The sequence below is a fragment of the Schistocerca serialis genome, chromosome 10 (assembly GCF_023864345.2).
Source record: "Schistocerca serialis cubense isolate TAMUIC-IGC-003099 chromosome 10, iqSchSeri2.2, whole genome shotgun sequence".
In the NCBI taxonomy this organism is placed as follows: Eukaryota; Metazoa; Arthropoda; class Insecta; order Orthoptera; family Acrididae; genus Schistocerca; species Schistocerca serialis.
The window spans coordinates 86,584,967-86,605,940 of NC_064647.1; the positions used below are offsets into that span (position 1 = coordinate 86,584,967).

The 20,974-nt window shown below is 42.2% G+C and overlaps 1 long non-coding RNA gene across 1 annotated transcript in view; it reads right to left on the minus strand.

Annotated features, from left to right (window-relative positions):
- Nucleotides 1-19,150, minus strand: part of LOC126424544 (uncharacterized) — a 227,052-nt gene extending 207,902 nt beyond the window's left edge. Inside the window, exon 1 of the long non-coding RNA XR_007576191.1 lies at nt 19,031-19,150. This is a non-coding gene — a long non-coding RNA (uncharacterized LOC126424544). The remainder of the gene's footprint in view (nt 1-19,030) is intronic.
- Between the last annotated feature and the right edge of the window lie 1,824 nt (nt 19,151-20,974).

Genomic DNA, 20,974 nt, shown 5'->3' on the forward strand with positions numbered 1-20,974 from the left:
GATCCATTGGTAATTATCATGAGACAGATGCAGATGATAACCGAGAGCATGAGTACTTTGAAAACCGACATTAATGCGAACTTTGCCTCAGTTACTGAAGGGCAAAATGATTTGAATACGAAATTAGCCTCAGTTACTGAAGGGCAGGAAAATCTGAAAACCGATGATAAAGCACAATTAGTGACAGTCACTCAAACTCAAGAAGAGATGAAATTAGTCCAGACTGAGATTAAGTAGCAGTTACAAGACAGTTTTTTCCGAATTAGATCATCGGATAGAGGCGAAGACTAAGGAGCTCAAAGATCAGGCCGAAGAGACGGAACGAAAATTAACTGCACAAATAGAATTGGTGAAAGCACAATGTGAGGAATCTACTCAGCGCCTACGTGTAGAAATGAAGGAGTATGTGGCTATTACGATAGATGCCGTACGGGAACAAGTGGAAATGGTTCCGCAATTAGTACAAAAGCAAGACGCCATGGCATGTGCAATTGCGCAACTTCCTGAATTGGCACGTACACAGACTAACATAAAGGAAACCGTTGAACATCTGACAGAGCGTCAAGACGTTATAGACCACCAAATTAACGTATTGACGGGTAAATTATCCGAAATCACATTAGAAAACAAAAGGCTAATGTGTGAAAACGTTGAGCAAAATGTTACGGCAGCATTCTAGAATTTATCTGGCAAACAGGAAGAGAATTTGTTTGCGAAAGGACATGAGGAGGTGCGGCAGCAGTTAGGTGCTGATTTTGAGCATTGGAAACAAACGATAGAAGAGTCGATGCGCGCTTCACAACAAAGCTCAGAACAAATGAATACAGGGCAGCAGCAGAAGTTGGCAACGACAATAGAGTCAGTTACTGCCCATTCGCACACAATACCGACTTGTGCAAGTAATTCAAACATTAAATTGCCACAAGCTGGTTGTTCGTGTGAATTCTTATCTACCGGAGATTACGAAAGCCTTCGGAATGCCGAAGAAAAAATGATAAAGCATCGGCAATTCCAGATTTTTAACCCTGACAAAATGGGGATCCATCCAATTGTTTTTATTGGAAGTTTCAGAGGAGTGCTACCCAGAAATTGGTCGGAGTGGCAGAAGATCAGTTTGTTACAGGATATATACAAGGTTCGGGGGCGATCTGGGCCTCGGACATGACTTCTGTTTGCCCGACATATGACGATTTTGAGAAGGCGTTTTTAGCAAAGTTCTGGTCAGAAGGGGTACAGGAACGCCTAAGGCAGGAGGTGCTCTACCCAGAGCCTTTCCCCTTTTCGAAAGGAAGCCTTAGAAGGTATTTCGAAAAATATATAGATAAAACGAGATACTGGGACAGACCTATGCCCTTGCCAGACATAATAAACATACTTAAGGCAATACTACCAACTAGCATCCGGAATCAATTGATTTACAGCAACGACAAAGACTTGGAGTCGTTCCTCACGACGTTAGACCATATAGATATTATCGAAGAGAACAACCAGAAAGCCCGTAATAACAGATTCCAATATAGGGCGATAGAACCTCTGCCAAACCGTAGGCAAGGTGGAAGTATGGGTTATACCAATGGCGATCAATCGACACTTAGAAGGAATGAACAGAGATCGTTAAATAATGGAGGAACCCCTGAAAATCTCAATAGTAATCCCGGCAATGGTCTTGCGAGGGGTTATTCAAGGAACAACAGGAACGGGAAAAGATACAACCCCGTATGGGGGAACGAAAGAAATTTCAGACCCCAAACCTGGAATAATACCAATAATAGAAATTGGAATCAACCGGGAGGAATGAATTCAAATAGCCAACATCAGTGGGGACGGACATCTCCGAATCAACCGGTAATTACCGAAGTGACGGATGATGTCAACCAGCAGATAAATCAAAATCCATCAAACTCGTAAGGACTCACTCACGCCCCGGAGGAGTGGTCAACAATTGGTTGAGGGGAAACAGGATATGTGTACCCATGCTAACGTATAATGATGGACGATTACTGGCAGATGAACTGACCGAGGACTTAGAACCACAAGATGAGGATAAGAAACAGGTGGCAGTAGCCGAAGTGCAAGTCATTATGGAGACCGTAACTATAGTGGCGGTTTTAGACACAGCTGCAACCACAAATGTTATTTCGGAGGCACTATTCAACAGGATCAGAAATATAAGACGAGTACCAGTCGTTCCAGTTCAAAATTTCAGAATAATAGCCGCCGTTGGGCCTCGATCGGCTAATGTAAAGGTGCAGTCACTACTTGGTGTGGAATTCGTAAATGTAGCAATATTAAGCACATTCCTTGTTGTGAAATGTGTGTGAAATCTTATGGGACTTAACTGCTAAGGTCATCAGTCCCTAAGCCTACACACTACGTAACCTAAATTATCCTAAGTACAACCACACACACCCATGCCCGCGGGAGGACTCGAACCTCCGCTGGGACCACTTGTTGTGAAAAATTTGGTGGTAGATTGCATTATCGGAGTCGACAACCTACGTCAATATGGATGCAGAATAGGTTACAAAACAGGAAAAATTTGGTTGAATGTTAATAAACAAGAAATTGAGTTGGAGTTGTTGAAAAAAAAGCCTTATGAGAAAATATAATTGTGGGATCAGTATGCAAGTAATCAGGACGGCCCAAAATTCTAAAAAGCACGTAATTAATGAGTTCCAAGTCAAAGAAGATTTCAGTCAATTAGTGTTTGAAAAGTTAAATGAATCCGACTGCATTATCGAAGATCAGAAGAAGCAGCTCAATAAATTATTATTAACGTATGAAAACGTTTTTGATGAAAGGCCAGGAGTTATTAAGGGATACGTATGCCATCTCTACGTTAAGCCGCACGAAACGTATTGTAGAACTTTCTATCCTGTTCCCTGGAGGTTAAAGGCTCAAGTTCAAAAGGAAATAGATCGCATGTTGAAATGGGGTTTGATCGAACCCTCTACAAGCCCGTACTGCTCCCCATTGTTAGTGGTGCCAAAAGCAAATGGGACTGTTAGACTGGTACTCGACGCCAGGGGAATAAATAAAATCATAATTCCAGTGAGAACACATCCGGAAAACATAGATGAACTTATGCAACGGTTCCAGGATGTCAAATATTTGACGAGTATTGATTTGCGGAGCTCTTATTGGCAGGTCAAGCTGGATGAGTCATCAAGGAAGTATACGGCTTTCATTTATTCTGGAAGAAGTTACCAATTTACCGTAGTTCCTTTCGGACTCAACATTAGTGCTGGAATCTTTATAGCAGCTCTAGATTATGCACTAGGCCCAGAACTCAGAAGCAGGATAACAGTGTCTGTTGATGATTTGCTCATTGCATCGAAAACTTGGGAGGAGCATATTACCTTACTGAACCGAGTGTTGGACGTGTTAAAAACCACGGGAATAACTGCTAACCTACAGAAATCCCATTTTGCAGTAAACAGGTTGGTTGGTTGGGTTGAGGATTAAAGGAACCAAACTGCATAGGTCATCGGTCCCTGCAGTAAACAGAATGAAGTTCCTGAGGCATGTAATTGACGCAAAGGGAATTTTACCAACCAAGGAGAAGCTAATTGCAATTAGTAAGTTTCCAACACCCAGGAATAGGAGGCAATTAAAAGGGTTTATGGGCCTTGCCTCATTTTTTAGAAGATTCATAACAAATCAGGCGATGAACGCAGCAGCTCTAAATAGTCTGTTGAAGAAGGATGTGCTCTGGCTCTGAACATTAGAGTGTCAAGAAGCATTCGAAAAGATAAAGAAGCAATTAGTAAATGCACCGCTTTTGTACCATCCGTACATGCAAGATGAATTTTACTTGTCAACAGATTCTTCAAATGTGGGTATTGGAGCGTGCCTTTTCCAAGTACGCAAGATAAATGGACAACTCACCTTCTGTCCTATTGCGTTTGCTAGTCGTGTTTTGTCCAACTGTGAACGATCTTACACGACGACAGAATTAGAGGCTCTTGCGGTCATCTGGGGATTTAAAAAATTTCATTATTATCTATATGGGTCAAAGACTGTCGTATATTGCGATCATCAATCATTAATGTGTTTACAAATGTGTAAACTGTTACATCCCAGACTGGCTAGATGGACTCTCGCTCTGCAACAATACCAATTTAAGATCGTGCATGTCTCAGGGCAGCGAAACATTATTGCTGACGCTCTATCAAGGTCACCACAGGGTTTGACTAAAGAGATCGAAGTAAATAATAACCCAGAATTCCCTGTATTGCTGCTGCAGGAAAATCCATATAAGACGTACTACGTCAATTTGTGTGCGCATATGGCACAGTTACAGAAAAGAAATGCTCAATGGGGAAGTGTCATTCAAAGGTTACAACAGCAACCTTCGGATCAGATGGCAAATTATTTCAAGCTGGTAAATGGCGTATTATTTTTCAGCTGTGGAAGACCAAGCAAAGTACTTTGGTGTGTTTGTATACCTGAGGCGCAAATAGAGAAACTCGTATGGTTCACCCATTTAACCTGGGGACACTTCGGTGCGACAAAATGTGCAGACAAGATAAGTGTGTACTGTTATTTTCCCAACATAAAGCACAGAGTGCAATGAGGTCTTGAAGAAATGCATAATCTGTCAAAAAGCAAAGCCGAATTCAAAAGGGAGTAAGCACCCATTATGCTCTATATTAGTCCGAGAACCAAAAGAATTAATTCCGTGCGATCTGTGTGGACCGTTACCTACTTCAAGAGGAGGTGTTAGATATGTGTTGACATTTCTTGATGTGTGTACGAAATACATAAAGCTATACCCGATAAAGGCGGCTACAGCTAAAGTAATAGCAATAAGATTGACAAGGGATTATCTTCCACATGTTGGTATACCTAAGGCGATAATACCAGACAATGCTAAGATATTCACGAGACTCCGATGGAAACAGGGTCTCAAGTCGGTGTGAAACACATACTAACATCATTTTACCACCCACAAGGCAATTTGGTTGAGAGAATTTTTAGAGAGTTCAATCGCTTTATGAGGACCTATTGCCATAATAAGCAGACTGCGTGGGCAAATTATGTGGAAGAATTTGAGCAGATATACAACAACATGCCCCACTCCTCCACTGGTTATACACTTCATGAATTGATGTTCGAGGCAAAAGAAGAAAACTTCTGGACTGAACATATGCCCAAAACTCAGGAAACTGAGATGCCTTGGGAAGAAAAAATGACAAGCCATAATAAATATGACGCAAAAGGCTGATCAGAGAAAACAACAATATGACAAATTAATCAAGAGGGTACAGGCGTACCACGTCGGAGAGAAGGTACTAGTCAAAAGACATACCAAATCATCCTTAATAAAGAAGAGTATAAAGAAATGGGAGTTTGTTACATACTGCCCCATACATCATTCTACAAATTCCGAACCCTGGTGCTTATCTGTTAGCATACCCGGGATCTAACAAAATTAAAGGGTTATTTTACCATAACGACTTGAAAAAATTTAATGAAGATTAGAAGATAGGGATGAATGGTGTTGCGAGTGACAGAGATGAACGCTCGTAAAAACATAACAATAAACTGTGTGTGTTTAGTGTTAGAAAACTTTAAATTGAAATAATTAATGAGTGACACAGATTGTAGAAATAGTGAATAACTATAACTATCGAGTGCTGCAAAGAAGATAGTGGAGATAGGCTTCACCTGTGTTTGGGTAAACATAGAACTTTAGCCTTGCTAATGTCATCAAGAAGTATAAAGGATCTGAATGACCTTCAAGAAGAAAGAAATATTTCCCGAAAATGACGCTGCATAATCAAAAGAGGTTCCCAGTGAATGTTCATATGTAATTTCAAGTGCACGCTTAGATGTGTAAACGTGTGAAGTGAAGTTTTGCGGTTAAGTAGTGAATCATGAGTGACGGTTAACGCCGCAAAGATAATTTCCCGCGCAAAACAATTGACGTCGGCGCGAGATTTAGAATCGATATAGACGACACAGATATGCTTTGTAAGAGACTCGAATCAAACGCGAGGGAAACTGATTGATGTTGAACTTCAAAAAAGTGTCATAATTAGAGGTTAAGAGTTCTTGATTTATTGTTGAATGTCAAAAGAAATTAATATTCATAGAATTAGTAGTTATTTAATGGGTCTTGTTCACTTTGGAATTTCGTTTGAAAATCCATTTCCATATATGTGCATGTATGAATGCCGGATGAATCAGAGAATAAATGAAAGAAGTGAATCTACATTCCTCACTACTAATAACTTTTACATTACAGCAATCAAGCGGAGAAATATATGTATTTAGGATAAAGTTTTTATGAGTATAGATAAATGAGATGACTTTTCAAGGAAATGATGGATTATGTCTTTGTATAAAATGAACCACACTTTCCATTATTCGATGATTTGAATCCAAAATCTACTGCAAGTTGCATGAATCCTTTAAATTACGAAGAATAAATCATTGACAGAAAATGTGTCAGAATTTTTGGACTTATAAGCACAAGTGGTGATGTGAAGTCCAAAAGAAAATTCAAACTAGAGTAAATATTATGATGTTTTCGGCAACAGCATTAGTCAATGGATAAATGGAGACCTTAAGTCAGTAGCTAAATTCCTTGCAGTACATCGTAAGAAAAAGGATGCATTTTGTTTTCAAAAAGGAGAATCTTGGACGGTGCAACCTAACCAGTTCTTTTACAGGAAGAGTTTCCCTTTCGGTGATTGCTAATTCTTTTGGAATGAATGTTGCATGTAAAATCTGGTATCCCTGTCCCTTCTACTCTTCCCATTGTGGGCCGCGTAGAAGTCCGACTGCAAATGTGGACGTCAGGGACATGCAAGATCCGGGGGAGTTTCAGCACCGCAAGATATTGTCCTGGGAACAAAATTGTAAAAAATAAAAAAAATAAAAAAAAATCTCGAGTTATTGATTGTAAATTTTTTCTATCCCTATCTTTCCTTTAGAGATCAATTTCAAAATTATTATTTTTTCTTCTGTAGGCTTCCCTATCTTCTATGTACCGTAGGCTGGGGGTCTAGGCTTAAGAGGTTTTCCAAGGTTTCCCTGCTTAATTAAGTTCCCGAATGGGTAGACCCTGATAGTAGTTTCATGAAAGATCATCTTCCTTGGTTGTGCACAGCAGACATAACACCTTGATGAACGTAAAAGCAATACAGCCGCGGTACCCGTCTCTTCATTTCTTCTGTTTTCAATGTTTCTTTTCTTCGTCTGTCTTAAACATAATTACTCTTTTTTCAGTCGGAGGACTGACACTCATCACTTCCGGGTTACCCACACTAATAGATAGCTCGCGAAGTGTGTTCGGTAAATCAAAATTAGGCTCACAAACTTCGCTCGCTGCGAGGGGCATTGTAATGTCCCCACAGCAAATACCCTCTACCACGCACCAATTAATAATTTTCAATCAAACCATCCACATTCATTCACTTTGGAAAAGTTATCTGATCTGATTTTCTCGTAATATATGCGGCGACAGCTCGTCGACGCCAAAGTATTTTCTAGTGCGTTTATTCTTTGAAATAACAGAGATGCATATATGCATTCTCCATGGTTGTTAGCGTGGTAACTAGGACAGCTTCTGGAGTATGTGTTGAGGGATTGACGTGTTTCTGAGAGATACATATTCTGCTTTTCTTCTCGCTAAAGCGAGCCAATTAACATTTGTGCCGTTGGCGGTCTGTTTTGAAGAGACAGAGATTGTAAAAGGAAAATAATTAAGGCGTGGAATCACCGGAGATCTGGACATGTAATGGAGATGGATTTAATACACGATTTCCTCCATAAATAAGGTTTGTGACTTTTTTGTTCTGGAGTGAATGAACGAATGAGTTTTTTTCTGAATCATTTGTTGATCACGTTGGCCCTGTAATTAGTGGGGAAGTTTCAGCTGTGTCGAAGAGAGCCTGCAATCACTGAGTCTGTGTTAAATCGTTCAAAAAGGCTTCGTACACATCTGGAATTTGCAATATTTCTTAAAAGGAACAAATTGTCCAAACGATTGATTCTCCCGACTGACTGCAGTGTTTAACAGTAATAATAAATGTAAAGATCTCTTACAGCAAGCCAGCCGCTTATTACCAAGACGAAGGACTCCACCAAAGACTCTATTTGGCTGATTCTTTTTATCACGTAATGAAATCTTATATTAAAAACTATACATAGATAAAGGAGAGAAAGAGAGAGAGAGCGAATGAAAATAGAGGTAATACTAATAATCCTCCATTAGTCTAATTTTTCGCCTGTCTTATCGCGGATCAGCCAAGAACTGGGAGGGCCTTACTTTACTGTGTAGACTTATGTGTGAAGGTGAAGGGATCTTACAGACAACAGACACACGTCTATACAGACAAGACATTACACAGAGATAGCGGCTAGCTGCATTCATCATCTATTCTTAGATTAAAGAGACGGCAAATTATTATCCGAACATTTAAAATGTTAAAAGATCAACAACGAACTTAAATGGATGTCTTACGACGTCCGCCCCGAGGAGATGCAACCAACGAAGTAAAGATAACAAAATGAAAAAAAAAGTTGGATAGAGCGTCTGCCATGTAAGCAGGAGATCCCGGGTTCGAGTCCCGGTCGGGGCACACATTTTTAGCTGTCCCCATCGAGGTATATCAATAACACCTGTCGGCAGCTGAGCGTTTCAATTAATTGTCATTTAAATCCTCCATGTTGCTGAACCAAAGTGTGCGACTGAGTGTGTTCACGCCCAATTCTAAACACAAAATAGGTGCGCTGATCTCGCATACCTCGAGTTATGCGTAGAGAAACACTAGAATTCTGTTTGTGCAGTTGTCATCACGTAGTCCACAAAATCATCATGTTATTAATAATTATTTTGACTATTGACTGGATGTATTATCATTACGAGAAAATGATTCCAAAATCTCTGTAAGTGTGATACTTAACATTGTTCCCAGCCAATTAAACTGATTAATCCAAATTTGAATAACAAGAAAGGAAGAAGTTTTGTGATTAATATATACAAGAAGTATTGAAAAAACTTAATCTTTGAAAATTCAAGTATTTCTTTTTTATGTAACAGTTTTCTTTTTTTTTTTTGGTCTTCCGTCCGAAGACTAGTTTCGTCCAGCTCTGCTACCTAATTTATTCTGTGCGTAAAGCTGCGTTTATTTTAACCGGTTTGTCGTGCTCAAGCCTCGATCTACTCTTCACCCCCCCCCCCATCCCTCCCCCCCCCCCCACCCGATTCAAACACTATCTTCCACAAGCAACTTTATGATTCCTAGATGCCTCAGGATACATAATTTCAAGGTCTATATCCTTTCAATCAAGTTGTGCCGTAACTAGTATAGCTATGGCCGTCCTGACCGATTTATTACAGAGAAAACGTCAGCAAGTCGGACCCTCAAGCACGACCCTTCTACTCCAAAGCCAGTGAATTCCTTACATTTTCGGGGGCGCTAAAATGAGACAGCCAATAACAAGGTAGTATTTTACTGGATATTAAAGTGAGGCAGACAATCAGAACAGCTACTGTCAAATTATGTAAGCTTCGTGTGAAGTAAGTAAAACTGACGCTAAGATCAAAGAGATTTGCTTTTGAATTGTATAAATCGGCGCCATCACACACATACAAACACACAAACACACCCACATACCCACCCACCCACCCACCCATCCACCCACCCACACACACACACACAAACGCGCGCAAGCGCTCACACACGCACACATCGGTGTTAATGTTTTTCTGTGTTTTCATATGTCAAATACAGTACTGCTTTTACATGTTACCTCGCTCTATCTGGCAAAGTAACTCAGTAAACGTAACCCAGTAAAAGTGCATCTTTATTCCATAGCTTTACTGCACATACACACACACACACACACACACACACACACACACACACACACACACACACACACTGCACAACGCTAGTCTCTGTGAATGCTGTACTGCCTCATCATTAAATTCTATCTCATTTACACACAAATAAATCAAAAGGTTATACACAATATTTTCACATCTCTCTGATTTATACACCACAGTATATTTATCATCTCTTTCTCTCTTTCTCTCTCTATCTCCCTGTAATGCTTATTTTAGAGAAATGACAACATTATATTACAGAGGGAATGAAAGCAGGACTGCTTTCCCCAGAAACACACTTAATGCAGCTGACACCTCCTCACTCCCAGTGTTTGACACCTCTGGTAGCTGACACCTGTGGGAACAAGTTTGACTCTCTAAGTTTCAACATTTTTCCCCATGTTCAGAAACGAATAAGTACATGAGCTTCATCATTAGTAAAACAAACACGCATGTGAGATATATACTAAGTGTGTCAGTGCTGCTACTGGCCTCAGAAAGAGAAATCTTGGGGAGGCTAGTGTGTGAGAGAGATATATACGTCTTCTTGTATCTCAAGCGAACCTGCTAAGAGAGACAACAGAAGTCAACTCTGCTAATGTTGTGTGACATTCCTCGCATGAAGCATGAGCAACATATTACAAAGGGAATCCTGTAGATCCACACACATGTTTAGAAGAAACAGAGCACCTTTAACGACTAGAGATAAGACATTCATATTCACAGGACATGTGCATTAGTATGATCTGAAGAAATGATTAGCATTTCAGTCACCTCAGTTGAGCATGTGTCCTGTTGCTTAGTAGGCGCTGGGCCCGCCATGGGCGCTGATAACTTGTTCTGTCCGCGATGACATCAATGTGTACAAGGTGCAAATGGCTTCCTCTGGTATAGCCACCCATGCTGCCTTCATTTGGCTCCAAAGTTCATCTCTAGTGGTTGTCGTTGGATCACAACGACTGAACCAGTCGTTTCACCATATCCCACTCCTTTTCGATAGGCGACAAGTCTGGTGATCTGGCGGGTCACACACTGTGACACCTAGAAGGTACATGTTTGTGCAGCAACATGGAGCTTTGCATCATATTGCTGAAGCGTGGAGTCTGAGGTGATGAGCAGAGAGGGCAGGGCTACAGGTGGCAGGACGTCATTCACGTACGTCACACTGGTCACAGCGTCCTGGACATGCACTACCTGTGATCTGTGGCTGTACCCAGTAGCACCCTACACCCTAGGGTCTTCAGTTGGCGCTGAATGTCTTGTGTGAATGCAGTGACTGTGACACCACTCCTCCCGTCTATGGTGAACCATAATGCTGCCATCGTTTTCACACAAGCGGAACCTGGGTTCCTATGAAAACTCTGATGCCATTCCTGTCCTCACGTCGTTCCATAACCCATTACCGTCTAGCATGTTTCTGCACATTCGTAAAAGGCAAGTGGCTAAATGGACGACGCTTACGTAAACCTTGCCATAATAAATGGCGACGGACTCTCAGCCCTGATAGTGTACGAAGTGCTACAGTGCTCCACTGTTGTCCCAGAGCCGAGAAGGACGCAGATCTGTCCTGCAGTGCCACTCAGATGAGGTGCCCATCAACTTGGGGAATGGTCTGGGTGATGCGACCTGACCCGTCGTGTTCTACGGCTTTCCGTGAACCATACTGCACACAACTGTTTCACTGACAAAACACTTCGTCCCATACGACCAGCAATTTCCCGATGGATGCATCACATTCTCTCATGCCAATAATGCGTTTTCTTTCAAACTCACTGATTTGACAGTACGGTTCGCGCATACATCTGCGAGGTCTCCTGCATGTCTGCTCATGTCACACAGATCCATTATATTAGGTTTATAGCGATGAGTCGGAGGAACATTTTACCAGTAGGTGACGTTGGGCTGCAATATCGATATTGACCTTCAACCTGCGGGCCAACATGGTTCAAATGTATATCATTTCTGCAGAACATACTAACGCACATGGCGTGTAAATATGATGATCCTGTCTCTATTCATTCAAGGTGCTCTGCTTCGTCTGAACATGAGTGTAATACTTATTATAATTTTTTATACACACACATAAAAAAAAGTGTTGCATCACCCCGGTTCCGAGAGTTCTGGAACTGGTACAGAAAATTGGAATAGAGATCGACATAAACATCTTTTCTGCCCTTTTTATTGCTCATGAAAACCACACATTGCATGTCCCAAAAGCACGTCGTCTTGCATTGATGAATGCCTGTATTCGCCATGGCATACTGTCCACAAGTTCATCAAGGCACTGTTGGTCCAGATGGTCCCACTCCTCAATGACGATTTGGCGTAGAACACTCAGAGTGGTTGGTGGGTCACATCGTCCAAAAACAGCCCTTTCCAATCTATCCCACGCATGCTCGATAGGGTTGATGTCTGCAGAACATACTGGCCACTCTAGTCGAGCGATGTCTTTACCCTGAAGGAAGTCATTCACAAGACGGGCACGATCGGGGTGCGAATAGTCGTCCATGAAGACGAATGCCTCCCCAATATGCTGCCGATATGGTTGCGGCATACGTCGGCCCCACATAATGCCGCCCCCCCCCCCTCCAAACCAACAGGGAAGCTCCACCTTGTTGCAATTCCTGGACAGTGTGTCTAAGGCGATCAGCCTGAACGAGTTGCCTCTAAACATGTCTGTGACGTTTGTCTGGTTGAAGGCATATGCGACACTCCTTGGTGAAAAGAACGTGATGCCAGTCCTGAGTCGTCCATTCGACATGTTGTTGGGCCCATCTGTACTGCGCTGATGGTGTCGTGGTTCCAAAGATGGACATCGCCATTTACGTCGGGAGTGAAGTTGAGCATCATGCAGCCAATTGCGCACAGTTTGAGTCGTAATACGACATCTTATTTCAAAATGATGGCATTGCTGTCAGGATTCCTCTGAGCCATAATCCGGTCAGCCACTGTATAGTAGTCCTTGGACTGGCTGGAGGCGGCATGTCATAGGCAGTTCCTGTGTCCTTGTATCACCTCCATGTCCGAACAACATCGCCTGGACACTTCCCTTGTTGAGAGCCCTTCCTGCACAAAGTGACAATGCAAACTCTATTGAACCGCGGTATTGACCGTCTTGAAATGATTGAACTACAGACAACACTAGCTGTGTACATCCTTCCTGGTGGAATGACTGGAGCTGACTGGCTGTCAGACCCTCTCCATCTAATACGCGCTGCTTATACATGGCTGTTTACATCTTTGGGCGGGTTTAGTGGCATCTCTGAACAGTCAAAGGTACTGTGTCTGTGATGCAATACCCACAGTGAAGTCTATCTTCAGGAGTTCTGGGAACCGGGGTGATGCAAAACTTTGTTTTATGTGTGTATTTTCATATAGTACCAGTACATCACAGTAGTTGAAATTTTAATATTTCTAAATTTTCACACAATGTTTTTATTCAGTTTTTATACATTACATTTTAGCCTATTACACACACTATTACTATGATAAGATATATTCAGAGTTTAAATTGTAAAATTTTTTCACATTTTTCACATGTAAACTATCTGAGCAATTATGGTGGACATTTCTTGATCACAAACCCATGTGAACAAGCAAAATTATATAAATTTTCAATTTATCAAAAAGTATACAACATACTTGAACTCAGACAGTCTCAAGATAATGTGAACATATTATACTGTGTGTAGAATAACAACTGCTACCGGACACAATAGAAAATGACATTATTTAACATGTGACTGGTTTCAGGCTCGTGCCCATTTTCAAATGGTCTACATTCATAAGCCTAATTCTCCTGCATGATTTATTGTTAACTCAAGAAATAGTCCACCGTATTTTATCAGCAGGAAGCTAAAATCGTTCTCAGAAATGTTTTTAATTAGGAAAAGAATTTCTCAATTGAGAGTAACTGTTGTCTTATGGAAGATTTCAAAGTTGCACGAACTGTAGTGCATGCTTATCTGCCTCAATGGACATAGTAAATCCTTACATTGACATGCCTAATCATGACAGAATCCAAATAATTACAAACAGGACATTTTGAAACTTCAAGCTAGTGGTAAAGTAACTCAATATTCTCAGAAGATAAGGAAATTGGCTCTGGCCCCGTGTTTTTATTCTGCTAGTGCGTATAGCTACTTACGAAAGTTTGTGAAATTACCTCATCCAAGAACAGTTCATTGCAAATACTGAGAATTTCGTTATTTATAAACAGTGGCCATATTTTTACAGCAAATGAATTTGGGAAGAAAGCGCGTTGTGTGTAACAAAAATGTCACCTCAAACACTATTTTATCTGCAGAATAAATCGTTTATGTGCATCTAAATCTTTTGAGTTGCCAGTTAAAGTCGCAAGACGACTACATACCAATTTTTTTAAAGGTTAGAGAAAAAATTACAAAAGTAGAACGAGAACGTCATTGAAAATATTGTAGAAATGAAATGCCGAAGTAAACATTGTAGAAATGAGATATCAGTAAAGCATTGTAAAATGCAACGACAATGATTTACTTGTTTGTCTTGTAAGTCATTATTATTATAAATTCACTTCTTGTGCTAATTACTTATAATACATATTTTTTCCAAGATACTATCATTGATAGTGGTCTGGTTTTCTAATTAAAATACAAACAAAAGTACAAAATTTCTATGATAATCACCGTTTCTGTTAGCTAACCTTTACATCGTTTGGAAGATTACTACATAATCTTCATGTGGTAACTACTGAAATTGCATAGATTTATTTCCAATTTGCCAGTAGCGGGAAGTTGTCGTGAATAGACGAACATGTTTTGAGTCGTCTTGCAGTTTTTCGATTATCATTTTACTTATAGCTGCTATTTTTACACAGAAATCGCTGATGTTTACTGTTTTTTGAGAAAAAATAAAATTACCATGAGCTATTTGCACGTAGTTATAGGTTCATAGATGTGTGACAAAGCACACACAGACCACAGAAAAAGTCGCGGACGGGAAATCGATTTGCTTCAGACATGGAGGATGTATAGCCACTCTCTGAAATTTAAACTTGTTGTGACATGCCGGCCGATGTGGCCGAGCGGTTCTAGGCGCTACAGTCTGGAACCGCGCGACCGTTACGGTCGCAGGTTCGAATCCTGCTTCGGGCATGGATGTGTGTGATGTCCTTAGGTTAGTTAAGTTTAAGTAGTTCTAAGCTGTAGGGGACTGATGACCTTAGAAGTTAAGTCCCATAGTGCTCAGAGCCATTTGAACCAATTTTGTTGTGACATACCATCAGGACAGTGTGGCCTCGCTGATGCTGCAATAAAATTTGCGACCGCCGGTACACCAAGACCCAACGGACCATCTTGGTAATGACTGTACTCCAAAGTTTCATGTCAGAAAGCATAAAATTAAAATTTAAGGTGCTGAAGTTCTCCACTGGCTGTCCACTGATCGACAGTTTCGGGAGTGGAGTTTGATGTTTAATTAGGACAAAACACGGATAATACTGTCAACAGCACACACCATTTCCAGGTTTATTTTATCAGATTGCGTACATTTATTTTAGTTCACACACACACACACACACACACACACACACACACACACACACACACAAAGTGTAAAATGCGCGAATGGCCCATACAATCGGTCAGATACTGTCTGCCTGAACTTCATTCTAATGCTAACAGAGAAGTTGATTGCTTAAAATCTCTGAGAAACAAAATTATAGTTTCAGCATTTAATTAATACAGTTCACACATTTCTTATTGAGAATTCCCTCTTATCAAAACTGCATCTCCCACACAGCTCAAATGTACGAGCACAGTCTTTTAATAATAGTTGAATTTAAAACAGCAGTAACTTCCATTTGCATTATAATGCAGCATAGAAAATTACTATACCACAGCCTCCACAACGCTTTCACTTAGCAAAATACTCAAAACGGTCATATTATAATATCCACATAGCGCTCTGTATATATTCTCACGTCCTCTTCCTGACACAGCAATGCATATTAACTTGTTTCACCAGCAAAGTTTCATCAACATTGACAAAATATTACATAGATAAAATATATCCCTAATTAGCCATAGCATTACTTTTCGTAGAGAATAATGCTTCCAGATTATCTTAGTAATTACAACCTAGACAATACCCATACACATCAGTAAGAGAAACAGTTCTACACTTTGTCAGAAGACAAACATTAACAACAGAAGCGATATTTTACACAATAAAATTGGAGTATCAACAAATTATTGCATATATAGATCAGTATGTACATGTTAATAGAGAAATCTCAATTCGAAGTGCTCGTCAGAAACCACTCATCAGATAAGCTGCAGCTTGTTGCCCATCGGTGTGGACAGCAGTCATATGTGCTGTCTGTTGGGGGCACCTGCAGAGACATGTGGTGGACAGTGTGGAGGCTAGCAGGCGGTGCACTGTCCCCTACATCATTCTAGCTGCTCTGCAGCAGAAAGCAGAAGCACCTCCTGATAATGACCAGCAAGACCTTCAGCTCCATCCGTGCGAATGGTGGTAGTATATGCTGGGATCCTCCAGAGACATGAAGGAAGCCCTGATTGTCTAGTGTGTAGGACACTGAGTGGGCGTTACGCTCCAGATAATCTTAGCACCAGTGTGGCAGGAAGTGGAAGCGCTTCAGGATTTCGGCCAGGAAGACCCTGAGTTACAGTAGTGTGGAGTGTGGTGGTGTGCAATGGGCTCTTGTAGAGGTATGCAAAAGACTGCACCTGCATGGACAGTTTACACTGGGTTCCTTCATAGGCAGAAGACATACATGAGGCCCTGATCAACTGGATGGTGTACTGTCTGATAGAGAGTACATTGACTGCCAGGCCTATTCCAGCAGCTGCACAGCAGGAAGTGGATGTACCTTCGGCCACTGGCCAGGAAGGCTCTGACCAGCATCAGTGTTTGTTATTGTAGGCCTAAGCATCTCAAGATTGATTAACTGGATGTTATGTAACCCAGTGGAGAATGCATTGTATGCCATGTCGTCCCGAAAGACCTGTTGTAGTACAGGGAAACACTCCAAATTTTGGACAGGAAGAACTTAAACTTCTGCAGAATGGACAGTGATGATGTTAGGCTTCTCAAACACACAAACGAGACGTTCATCAGAGAGATGATCTATATGGTGATAAAAAATTTATTATCCTTCCAGTGAGCATGTAGCAGGAAACAAAGTCTCCTCTGGGTACTGGCTATGGAGACTGACGGGTCTAGCTATTTGGAGGGTGCTCTATGTGATGAGACCCTGCGTAAGCAAACAAGAGACCCTGATTGAATGGATTAAACATTGATCAGGCAGAACATAATGATCACTGATTTACTATTGACATAAACCCCTCGAGGCAATAGCAGCGTCTCCTGGTGATGGATGACTGCTAGGCTGACACACACATTGTGCATGGAGTATGAGTATGCTATCCATGTGCAGAATGAGGAAGGCAAGCGATCTGTCTGTTTGATCGATGACAGATTGTGATGGCCTGGAGGCTCGCCACGAGCATTTTGGAAAGTGCCTGACTTGTCTGGTGTTCAAGGAGTGCTGCAGTCAGTGTTTCAACATGTAGCGAAAACAAGGTGAAACCGTATCCAGACTTCCTGAAAATTGGCGACCAGCCCTCATCACATATGTCTAACATCATAGGCGAGCAGACGGGAAAAACAGGAAAGGCAGGACTAACATCTGACTTTAATACTGCTTAGAGAACAAGTGTCTCTAAATACACAGTTCACAGAACACTCCTAATGATGGGCCTCCACAGCTGACAACTCATGCATGTGCCAATGTTAACACCACAACATTGACAACTACAAATGAAATGGACACGTGACTATTGGTACTTGACATTGGCGCAGCTGTGGAGCACAGCATGGCCTGATAAATCCTTCATCTTACCAATGGGAGAGTGCACATCGGAGTCTTCCAGGGGATCAGCTCCTTGGTGCCTGTACTGTGGGACAGAGATAAGCTGGCAGCTGGCGGCGAACCAATATGTTCTGGGGAACGTTCATATAGGCATCCATTGGTTCAATGGAGCTTGTGCAAGACACCATGACGACCAAGGAGTATCATACATTGGTTTTAATCCATGTACATCTCTTTGTGACGAACATGTTTCCTGACAGCAATGGCATTTTCAACAAGATTATGCGTCATGTCAAAAGGCCAAGAGTGTGGTTGAGTGGTTCGAGGAACAGAGTTGTGAGCTCAAATGGATGTGCTGGCACAACAACTCGCCCAAACACATCTGGAATGTCACTGAACGTGGCGTCAGAGCTCATCGCTGGCCTCCTTGGGATTTGTGGGAATTAGGTGACTGATGTGTGCAGATGTGGTGTCAACTCCCTCCAATGACCTACCAGTGCCTCACTGCTTCCATGCCATGATGCATCACCTCTATTATCCGAGCCAAAGGTTGACATACCGGCTATTAGGCAGATGGTCATAATCTTCTGGCTGATTAGTGTATATAGTCTGAAGGAGAGTGCATTGCCCTACATTTCCTGTAAGCTTCTGTGTAGCAGGAACTGGCAGTGCCTCAGACCAGGCACATCTTGTTTTTTTCATTTTCTGGACCTCTGCAGAGACCCACTGGTATCCCTAATCACCTGGACTGTATATAGGCTGAGAAAGAACAGTATGTACTCCAGGCCCTCACAATAACTGTGTGGACGGATGCTGAAGTGCCCCAGGATTATCAACAGGAAAAGAATAAGCTCGAGCAGTGTGGAGGGCAGTGCTGTGTGGTTGCTAGAATGCAGAAGATCCTGCATGGATGGATGGCGTACAGTCTCAAAGAGAATGCACTAACCTCAAGATAGTCCAAATTGTTGTCTAGCACCCGAGTTTTGGATAGGAAGGCCTTTAGGTTTAGCAATGTCATGAGAGCGATCCTCTGCAGAAGAATGCAGGAGTACCTGACCAGATGCTTGAAGGCTGGGTGGATGGCACACAGTCTCAAGGAGAATGCTTTGTCCTCCACGGCCTATCCTCCAGCTCGTCCCAACAGTTGTGTATCACCTGGGTATTGGGTAGGAAAACCTTCAAACTTAGTATGTCCTGGGGGCAAGCCTATGTTGTAGGCCTCTGCAGAAGTGAACATGAGTCCCTGATCAGATGCCATGAAGGTTGATAGATGCGAAGTGATCCTGTCAGTGTCTGCTTAGTAGGAAGCACATGACCTCCTGGATATGCATCAAGAGGTCCAGCAGTGTGTTGGGCAGTGCTACAGGCTGGGCTCGTTTATGGGCATGCAGGAGGCCATGACAATGGTACGTAGGTTGATGAAGAGTGGGATGAATAAGGTCTTCCCAATGGCTATGTAGTAGGAAACTGAAGTGCCTTAGGATGATGGCCTCTAAGAGAATGACTTCCAGCAGTGTAAAGTGTGTTATTATGTGATTAGTGCCATGCAGCAGAATCTGCTTGGATGAACCATGTACAGTCTTAAGGAGAATGCGTTGTCTTCCAGGTCCTCCCAGTGGAGTCGTAACAGGAAGCTGAATCTCTTGTGAGTACTGGTTAAGAAGATAATGTCATGAGAGCAAACTGATGTGCTGGGCCGAGCAGGAGCACACAGGTGTCCGTGACTGCTTGATGTGAAGGCTGATGTAAAAGGGTGCAGCACTGCAAGTCCTCCAAGTGATTGTCTAGCAGGGAACAAATTGGCTGTCACTGTTCACCATGAACATACTGAGGTCCAGGGGCACATTGTGCTCCTACAGAGTGGACACCTGCAGAGGCACACAGGAAACCTTTCTCAGCTGGACAGTGTGCAGGCTGAAAGAGAGTGTGTGCCCCAGGTCCTCTCAGTGACTGTGCATCAAAATCATGAATCTCCTGTGAATACTGGCTAGGAAACAATGAGATTTAATAATGTCATGAGAGCGATCCTATGTGCTAGCAGGAGCGAACAGGAATTACAGATGTTATCGTGTGAAGGATGATGGATAGGATGTAGCGTTTCAAGTCCTTCCAGTGGCAGTGACCAGATTGCAGAAGGACCTCTCCAGGAACACATTGAGGTCCGAGGGTGTGTCGGGTGGTGGTGCTACAGGCCAGACTCTTGCAGAGGCACACAGTAGACCTCGATCGGCTTGAAGGTGTGTAGGGTGATGCTGAGCACGGTGTGTTCAAGGTCTTCCCAGCGGCTGTGCGGCAGGAACCGGAAGCGTCTCAGGACGGTCGCCAGGAAGACTTTGACCTCGAGGCGCGCGTACTGGGAGCCCACGCAGTTGCGTGAGCCCAATCCGAACGGCAGGTAGCTGCAGGGGTGCTCCTCGCCACTTCGACCCTCCAGGAAGCGCGAAGGGTCGAACTTCAGCGGGTCTGGGAAGAAGTCCGGCAGGCGGTGCGTGAGGAAGGGCGTCACGAATAGCATCGCGCCCTTCGGGACTAGTACCCGCCCTTTGGACAACCAGATCTCCTTCTTTGCCATCCGAGGGAGCATCGGAACCACCGGGAACAGCCGCATCGTCTCCTGTGGTATCATCCCAGGCATTGAGATACAGATTGAGTATACAGGCTTCTACTTTCCTAAAGTACCAACAACACCCTACCCCAGATTCTTTAAGGAATTGAAGACCCATGTATAAAACAGCATCAGACGTCTGTTCTTTGAAAACATCATGTTTATTCCAGTGACTGTTAAACTTTTTATTTCCACTATTGCAGTTTCGGCCTTATGCCATTATCAAGTGCAGAAAATAACAACGACATATAAACGTGACAGGCTGATGAAAACATCTGCACTTGATAATGGTCTAAGGCTGAAATTGCAATAGTGGAAATATAAAGTATAACAGTCACGGGGGTAAACATGATGTCTTTCAAAAATATTTTACATGACTGTGACTCCCAGTTATGAAAAGTTAAATAGACGTCTGTTCCTTTGCAAATCAGCTGACTTGTTAAATATATTATGTTAAGCAGGTAAAACATTTAGGGTTGAAAACACAAAACGGTAATTATGTCGGTTTTATTAGTTTCTAATTATTCACCCATAGACCAGGGGAAAAGCTTATACCATTTTTTTTAATTCGGTAGGTAAACAGAGGCCGTAGATTATCTTTGTTTATTTAACCTGATCTGATTATGGCCATCATTGCCTCTCTTACATCGGAACA